The sequence below is a fragment of the Erinaceus europaeus genome, chromosome 11, assembly GCF_950295315.1.
Source record: "Erinaceus europaeus chromosome 11, mEriEur2.1, whole genome shotgun sequence".
In the NCBI taxonomy this organism is placed as follows: Eukaryota; Metazoa; Chordata; class Mammalia; order Eulipotyphla; family Erinaceidae; genus Erinaceus; species Erinaceus europaeus.
The window spans coordinates 108641555-108651027 of NC_080172.1; positions in this window are offsets into that span (position 1 = coordinate 108641555).

A 9473-nucleotide genomic window follows, 5' to 3' on the forward strand; every position below is an offset into this window, starting at 1 on the left:
TGACTATCCTGCAGGTGGAGAGCTGGGGGCTCGAACTGGGATCCTTACACCAGTCCTTGTGCTTTGTGCCACCGGCACTTAACCCATGGCGCTACCATCCAACTCCCAGTACCTATACTTTTTAAAAACTCTTCCAAAAGATGAAGAAACAGGAACACCCCCTTCCACCTTCTATGAAGCCAACATCTCCCTGATACCAAAAGCAGAGAGGGACACAACAACAACAAAAAAAAAAAAAAAGAAAGAAAGAAAGAAAGAAAACTACAGACCAATATCTCTGCTGAACATAGATGCTAAAATATTGAACAAGATCCTAGCCAACTGGATACAACAGTATGTCAAAAAGATTGTTCATCATGACCAAGTAGGATTTATCCCAGGAATGCAAGGCTGGTTCAATATACATTCAATCAATGTCATTTACCACATCAAACAATGCAAAATCAAAAACCACATGATTATCTCAATAGATGCAGAGAAAGATTTTGACAAAATCCAACATCCATTCATGCTCAAAACACTACAAAAAATGGGAGTAAATGGGAAATTTCTCAAGATAGTGGAGTCCATATACAGCAATGCTACAGCCAACATCATACTACATGGACAGAAGCTGAAAGCATTCCCCCTCATATTGCGGACTAAACAGGGTATCTATTGTCACCATTACTCCTCAACACAGTATTGGAAATTCTCACCATAGCAATCAGACAAGAGAAAGGAATCAAAGGGATACACATTGGAAGGGAAGAAGTCAAGCTCTCACCATTTGCAGATGATAGTATATATAGAGACATCTAAAGAATCCAGCAGAAAACTACTGTAAATCATTAGACAATACAGCAAGGTGTCAGGCTACAAAATCAATGTACAAAAATTAGTGGCATTTCTTTATGTAAATACTAAATCTGAAGAAGAGGATATCCAGAAATCACTCCCATTCACTGTTGCAGTAAAATCAATACAATATCTGGGAATAAACCTGACCAAAGACATGAAAGATTTGTATACTGGAAACTATGAGTCACCATTCAAAGAAATAGAAAATGATACCAAGAAATGGAAAGACATCCCATGCTCATGGATTGAAATAATTAACATCATCAAAATGAATATTTTACTCAGAGCCATATACCAGTTCAATGTGATACACATCAGTGTCCCACCAAGTTTAAGAGAACAGAACAAAAATTACCATCATTTATGTGGAATCAGAAAACACTTAGAATCACAAAAACATCTTGAGAAAAAAAAATAGAAATGGAGGTATTACATTACCAGATCTCAGACTATATTATAAGGTCATCATAATCAAAACAGCTTGGTACTAGAACAAAAATAAGTACACAGAGCAGTGGAACAGAATTGAAAGCCCAAAACTAAATCCCCCACACTTATTGACATCTAATTGTTGATAAAAGGGCACAAATTATTATATGGAGGAAGGAGACTCTCTTCAATAAATGGTTCTGGGAAATCTGGGTTGAAATATGCAAAAGAATGAAACTGAACCACTTTATCTCACCAGAAATAAAAATCAACTCCAAATGGCTCAAGGACCTGAATGTTAGACCAGAAATTATTAAATACTTAGAGGAAAATGTTGGTAGAGCACTTTCCCAGGTAAACCTCAAGGACATCTTTGATGATACAAACCCAGTTGCAAAGAAGACTAAAACAAAAACAAATCAATGGGACTACATCAAACTGAGGAGCTTCAGCACAGCAGAGGAAACCATCACCCAAACAGAGACCTCTGGAAGAATGAAAGATCTTTACACACCATACATCAGACAAGAGACTAATAACCAAAATATATAAAGAGCCCACAAAACTTGGCAACAAATAGCAAATGATTCCATCCAAAAATGGGCAGAGGATATGAACAGAATATTCACTATAGAAGAGATCCTAAAGGCTAACAAACTTATGAACAATTGCTCCAGGTCACTGATTATCAGAGAAAGGCAAATAAAGACAACATTGAGATACCACCTCACACCTGTGAGAATGACATACAGCAAAAATGACACCAGCAACAAATGCTAGAGACATTGTGGGGACAAAGGAACCCTCCTACACTGCTAGTGGGAATGCAAACTGGTACAACCTTTGTGGAGAGCAGTCTGGAGAACATTCACAAGGCTAGAAATAGACCTTTCATATCACCCAGTAATTTCTCTCCTAGAGATATATCTTAAGGACTCCATAACACCCAACCAAAAAGATATGTGTACACCTATGTTCATAGCAGCACAATTCCTAATAGTTAAAACCTGGAAGCAACCCAGGTGCCCAACAACAGATAAGTGGCTGAGAAAGCTGTGGTATATATACACAATGGAATACTATGCAGCTATTAAGAACAGTGAATCCACCTTCTCTGACCCATCTTGCATGGAGCTAGAAGGAATTATGTTAAATGAGATAAATCAGAAAGACAAAGAAGAGTCTGGGATGATCCCACTCATAAACAGAAGTTGAGAAAGAAGAACAGAAATGGAAACTCAAAGCAGAATCTGAGTCTGGAGTAGAGCACCAAAGTAAAAGTGAGGGTAGATGTTCAGCTTTAATGAGGGTTGTGGAGGAGGTCAGGGAGGGACAGAGACCTTTGGTGGTGGGAATGGTGTTAATATACACTCCTATTAACTTATAGTCTTACAAATAGATATTTAATTAACATGAGAGGGGAAAATGGATTGAATAACTCAAACTTTTGTATGCATAGACCATAGCTCTGAGTATATGTTTTTTCAACCTAAGCACTGAAAACTTCAAATTGGTAATCAGATTGAATTCTAGCAGTGGGCTCCAATTGTTAATACATTTCTTTTTATTTATTTATTTATTTGTTTATTTTCCCTTTTTGTTGCCCTTGTTGTTGTCTTTTTATTATTGTTGTAGTTAATATTTTTGTTGCTTTTGATATTATCATTGTTGGATAGGACAGAGAGAAATGGAGAGAGGAGGGGAAGACAGAGAGGGGGAGAGAAAGATAGACACCTGAAGACCTGCTTCAATGCCTGTGAAGTGACTCCCCTGCAGGTGGGGAGCCAGGGGCTTGAACCAGGATCCTTATGCAGGTCCTTGTGCTTTGCACCACTGTCAATACATTTCAAATAATGATTTGTTCTTTGAAATATTAAATCTTCTAAAAGCTTAGACTAGGGAGAACAGAAATAACTGGTGGCATTACTTTCTAAGATACAGCCATATGTAATTGGCATAAAAGGACATAAATTATGGTAAAGTCTCATAAGATACAGCAAATACTAACAAAGAGATTTTCAAAGTTAACCTAATTGCCAAATAATTTGATGATAGCAATAACTATCTATTGCCTTCTTAAACCTTTAGACAGCAGGAACCTTCCCCTTTCTCTATAAAGCCCATATTTCTCCCAGTCCTGGAACCTCTAGGGTGGGGCTTACTTTTCTGCATGCTTCTCTCAAGTCATACTAAATGATACTGCATCTGCTGATCCCAACCTAAGCAATGCAACCAGTACCACCTCTGCATGTTATACTTCCGACTGAGTCCAGAGACGTTAAGCATGGAAAGTCAACCCTTCAGCTTCATTACTCTGGTGAGACCTTCCTTAGTTCCTAGGACTCCTTAATTCCATTTTGGGTGGTACACTTCTTAACAAAACCTCAAAACCTAGAGATAGACCAGGGCTGATGAGATAGGGCATATGTGCACATGTATCCATAAGTTGCAGTAGGTCAATAAGTGCAAGTAGAAAGACCTAAAAAGACACCTTAAAATACCTGGTTAAACAGTTTTGACTTAGACCTAGATGGGTACCCTCCTCACCTACCTCCTATTACATGTCCCTCAGTCACTCCAAAGCTAACCTTGTCAAACAAAGTAAGGACTACAAAATCTGAACAAAGCAAGATACTGGCATTCTTTAATGATGACTCTTTAGTTACTTTGAGGCCACCCCATCACCTGGGACCCTAGTTAGGGATTCCCACACAGACATGATGGGCCTAGACCTCTAACAGATCCCTCTCTCCACTGCCATTGGTCATCTCCATCAGGAACAACATAATGGCAACATAATGGACCCCTCTGTGGGCCCCTATAGGATCTTGCCCTATATGTGGATCAACAACTGTAGGGACTGTTCCATTCTCTGAAGGGAGGTTGGATAACATACTCTACCTACCACCTGAGGAAGATGGGTCTTAAAATTAATGCAGCCTGGAATGTTCCTAGCTGTGACCACAGAATGTGAGCTCAGGCCTACAGGGATGGAGAGGTTACATAGGCTCCTGTGCTGAATATGGGTTCCAGATCAAATGGATAGGGTTTATCGTTAACAATATTTATCTATTTTTCCCATGTTTGAGAGCTACTCGCTTCCCTGATACAGCTTTCTAGTCCTTTTTCCAACTATGACACCATCTTCCCAGACAATAACCTGGGTCCACCAGCACATTAGCTGTCAGGCTCAGGCAAAAACTAGTAAAGTCATGGGCCTCTTGGAAAATACCTAAAATATACCTACTAGCTTTTCCAAAACGGAGACCCCAAATCCTCATCTGCAATATTCTTGTCTTTATGTTCATGAGTAGTCAGCAATTTGTTCTGCTTTTATCTTAAGTTTTTCTTTTTCAGCCAGCAGGCTCCAGATGGTACCATGATGCCAACATGACTTCCCTTGGCAGATGACCCCATCATATGTCCTGAAGCAATGCCTCCCCAGATCCCTGCCCCACTAGGGGAAGAGAGAGATAAGCTAGGAGTATGGATCAATATGCCAGCACTCATGTTCAGTAAAGAAGCAATTACAGAAGCCAGACCTTCCACTTTCTGCACCCCATAATGACCCTGGGCCCATACACTCAGGGGGATAAAGAATAGGGATGCTATCAAGGGAAAGGATTGGATATGAAGTTCTGAGGGTGGGAACTGTGTGGAAATGTACCCCTCTTATCCTATAGTCTTGTCAATATTTCCATTTTATAAATACAATTTTTTTCTTTTTTTTAATTTATTTTATTTTTTATTTATTCCCTTTTGTTGCCCTTGTTGTTATTTTTTTTTATTGTTGTAGTTATTATTGTTGTTGTCTTCGTTGTTGGATAGGACAGAGAGAAATGGAGAGAGGAGGGGAAGACAGAGAGGAGGAGAGAAAGATAGACACCTGCAGACCTGCTTCACCGCTGTGAAGTGACTCCCCTGCAGGTGGGGAGCCGGGGTTCGAACCGGGATCCTTATGCCGGTCCTTGTGCTTTGTGCCACCTGCGCTTAACCCTCTGCGCTACAGCCCGACTCCCAAATACAATTATTTTTTTAAAAATATTTTAGCATAATAAAAAGGTTCAAGTTGAGTAAATAAATAAATAAATAAATAAAACCTGAGTTGTTCAGAAACTCAGATGTATCATGATTTGCTGGAATTTTTTCTTTTTTGGTAGTGGACATGTAGAGGTGATATTCACTTGCAGGAAACAGTGTCACATATAAATACATGACTATATGAATTAGGGTTTTCTTTTACTTTTTGGTGAAAACTAGGTCTCACCTATGTGTGACTTCACTGCTCTGGATCAATCCCCACCCCCACCTCCCATTCACATGAGGAGAGATGATGTAAGGGAAGAGAAACAGCACAGGACCAAGGCTTCATTATTGCCATCATCCCTCCTGTGTGGTGCTGGATCTTGGACTTGGGTTGTACACATGACAAGCTCCACACGCACGGAATTATCTACCTGGAACATGGCTAGAGATTTGACAGAATGTTTTCTAGTGTTGGGTGTTTGTTTGGTTACACATTGCTTTTTGTACTGGGTAACACTATAAACACTGACAAATATCAACTTTCCTCATTTCACACACACACACACACAAAAAAACCTCAATGTGTATGTAGTATCATTTTCTCCAGTTTGTAGCTGATAAACTTAGGGTTAGAGAAGTTAAAAAATTGCCTTGAGATTTCAGAGTGCTAAACCAGGATTAGGACACAATTTATCTGAACCCAGGAATCTATATTACCTCCTGTCCTACTGTCTGGAGTACAGACATATGTGTGATGTTCTGAGAAACTCTCAGTTTGTCTTTCAAAACATATGTCCATTCACACCTTCACAAATTGAACTTGAGGGTTCACTTATTTCCTTACCAAATACGATGTACTTATTTACATTATTTTTTTCTTGAAAAAATATTGTTGCTCACTAGTAAAGACATTATTGACATTTGTAGTACTTAACTTTTATTAGACTGTCACTACAATAAAATCCATGGAAGAATTCTTCATAACTTTTCAATTATCATCCAGGAACAGGGAAGCCCACACACAACTTCCCAAGGAAATGCTGTAACATAGTGTACACATGGCTTCCATGTTTGTAGTGGTTTCAAAGGTTGCTTTTGAGGTTAACTTCTCTTTTCTTTGGTTAAGCATCTCTCAAAGGACCATGAATAGAAGACTTCTAAAAATAATTGCCGGCACTATTTCACAAGCAATCCAGAAACCCATTTACAATGAGATCCTCAGGTCTACAGAACCTATTTTGTGAGGGAGTGGGCCCAGAGCAACTAGGAAAAGCAAAATAACATTTTAACATTGTGGGATTTAGCAGGAAGATCTGACCCAACAAGTAGAAACTCCTTTAAAAGTTCAATCAAGTTTATTCCCATCGCATTCCTTTGGAATGCCCAACAGGCACATGCTTTGTCAATGAAAATTATTTTCAATCTCATTGATGTTTTGTTTGGCAAGAACCACTTCTTTGAACAATTTATTATTAATCATCTGTGATTTTTCATTTCTGACAGTATTATCACCAGCATTTTCTGTATCTGCATATTTATAAAACAAACTTCAATTTGTGTTCAGTCTTAATCTGTGTCCTGAGAAGGCAATTAAAAAAAAAAAGTGCCAGTCTATAATAGTTGCAACCGAATTTCAGATCTTTAAGATTATACAGGTTAAGAAATGTGAAACCAATGAAATCCTTCCCTCACTTTTATTTTGCAGGACTAAATCACCATGCACACCTTACCAGCTTTGACATTTATCCTTTGGCCCTTCTTTGTAGTTTTCAGTTTCTGATTTGCCATGTAGTCATCCAGATTTGAATAACACCTAATGCTTTAATGGCATCTTGTCTCCCAGACAAATCACTCCCTGTGGCTCTAAGAGACTTTTTTCCCAGGTGTGGAACAAATTATTTTGGTCAAATCAACTTCCACAGAAGCGTCTTAAAATACATTCAAGGCTAGGTGAAGTTGTTCAACAGACAATTTTTTAATCTTTTTTTTCTTTATTGGAGGCCCCCTTAGTGGTTTACAGTTGACAGTAAAATACAGTAGTTTGTACATGTGTAACATTTCTCCATTTTCCACATAACAATCTAACCCCCCAACCAGATCCTCCTCTACCATCATGTTCCAGGACCTGAAAAATTCCCCTCCTGCCCCACAGTCCTTTACTTTGGTACAATCCTTCAAACCCAGTCCAAGTTCCGCTTTGTGTTTTCCCTTCTGTTATCATTTCTCTACTTGTCAACAGATAATTTCTCTTTCTTGTTTATTGGGTGCAACATTGGCTAGTGCTGTCTCTAGCTGTGAGCAATGTGTGGGTTCCCCCCCCCCCAGTATTGCATGGGGCTTCAGCATCAATGTTGCTTATTTAGCAACATTATATATAAGCAATTGTTATATTATTGTTATTATAAATCATATAAGCAATTGCTGCTTATATGATTTCCTTTACCAAAGAGCTGCCAAGCCAGTGGAATCAGCTCCACCTGTCAGACTACTCCAGCCCTCCTTAATAAGTGGTGGGAATAGAAACTTGGCTTGTGGTACGTAAGTAGCCATACTGGTCATCTAGCTCAGTGGCTTTCAAAGCACAACAATCAGCATTGCCAGGAAGTTGTTAGAGTAATACAAATCCCTCACCCCACCCTGTGACTCCTGGTGATTTGGGCACCGGCCAAAAAAAAATAAAAAAAAAAGAGAGAGAGTCCCAGCTAAATGTGTCCAAGTCTTCTACTACTTTGTTTACTTTCATATTTTTATATCTATCTTTATGGCTGCAACATTTTCTTAATCATATACTGGTTTCCTAAATTCCTTTGAGTTCTCCTGCACACAAGGGCTCTCTCTGATGGGAGGTGTGCTGGAAAATCTTTTAACTACAGGCCCCAAAGCAGAGGGACTTGGAGTGTAGTCTCTCACAGTTTCTGTGGTCTACTCCACCATGGTCTATTTCAAGTTACTCATGTGATATTACTGAACAGGAAGTGAAGGAAAGATGTGTGCATACTTGTTGAGAGCCAGCCCCCACATTCTACTGGTTGGAACAAATAATCTTTTAGGTATCGGCTAAGATTTCACTCAATGAGAATTTAGATAGACTTGACAGGCAAAATTGTGGTGATTATTTCCAGGTCATTAGTTGAAAACTCACTGAATACCTTTTAATATTTATTTATTTAGTATTGGATATAGACAGAGAGAAATTGAGGGGGGAGAGGGAGATAAAGAGGGAGAGAGACAGAAAGATATTATGGTCCTGTTGTACCACTCGTGAAGCTTTCCCCCTGCAGGTAGGGACCAGGGGCTTGAACCTGGATCCTTGGGCACTGTAGTGTGTGTGCACTTAACCAGGCATGCCTGCCATGCCTGGGCCCCCAAATCAGTGAATACTTTTTATCATAAAGTGATGCAAATACCTATTTGATATTGTTTAAGATCACTGGCAATCTATATTTACATTAAGACTTATTTATTGAGAAAGAGTAAGAACACTACACAAGAACTTTGGAATAAAGTGGTGAAGTCCTAGATGTACAAACTGATGCTCTAACAGACAATCTATCTCCCTGACCCCATCGGAAATATGTAAAATTACTATACAGTTTGGAGGATGTCATACCTATAGTAGATTCTAATCCGCACCTGTAGCTGATACTTTTCTTAGGCATGCCCTAACAAAATCACTCATTTGTTAGAACATTAAGCCACAGAAGAGTACAGACTTTTGCTCACAAGTCTATCTTCACTATAGATACTCAGCATTCTCCAAATACTTGCTGAATTAGTAAATGAGTACGTATGCTACTTTACTTGGGCGGCACAGTGAAATACCATGGCTGAGGGATGTAAGCGAAGGCATTTCCTCATAATTCTGGATGCAGGAAGTGAGAGAGTAAAGTGTGGCCAGACTTGGTTTCTCCTGAGAACTTACTCCTTAGTTGGTGAGTTACCTCTGGATGTTCCCTAATGTAGGTGTCTCTCTGTCCGATGCCTCACAGTGCGGCCTAATCTCTTCTTCTTCTCCTTCTCTTCCTCCTTCTCCTTATTCTTCTCCTCCTCCTCCTCTTCTTCTTCCTCCTCCTTCTTCTCCTTCTTTCTCCTCCTCTCCTCCTCTGCCTCCTCCTCCTCCTTTTGCCAAGAGGATTTCACTCGGCCTTTGTGCATGCAGGATTCCTGGTGGCATATCT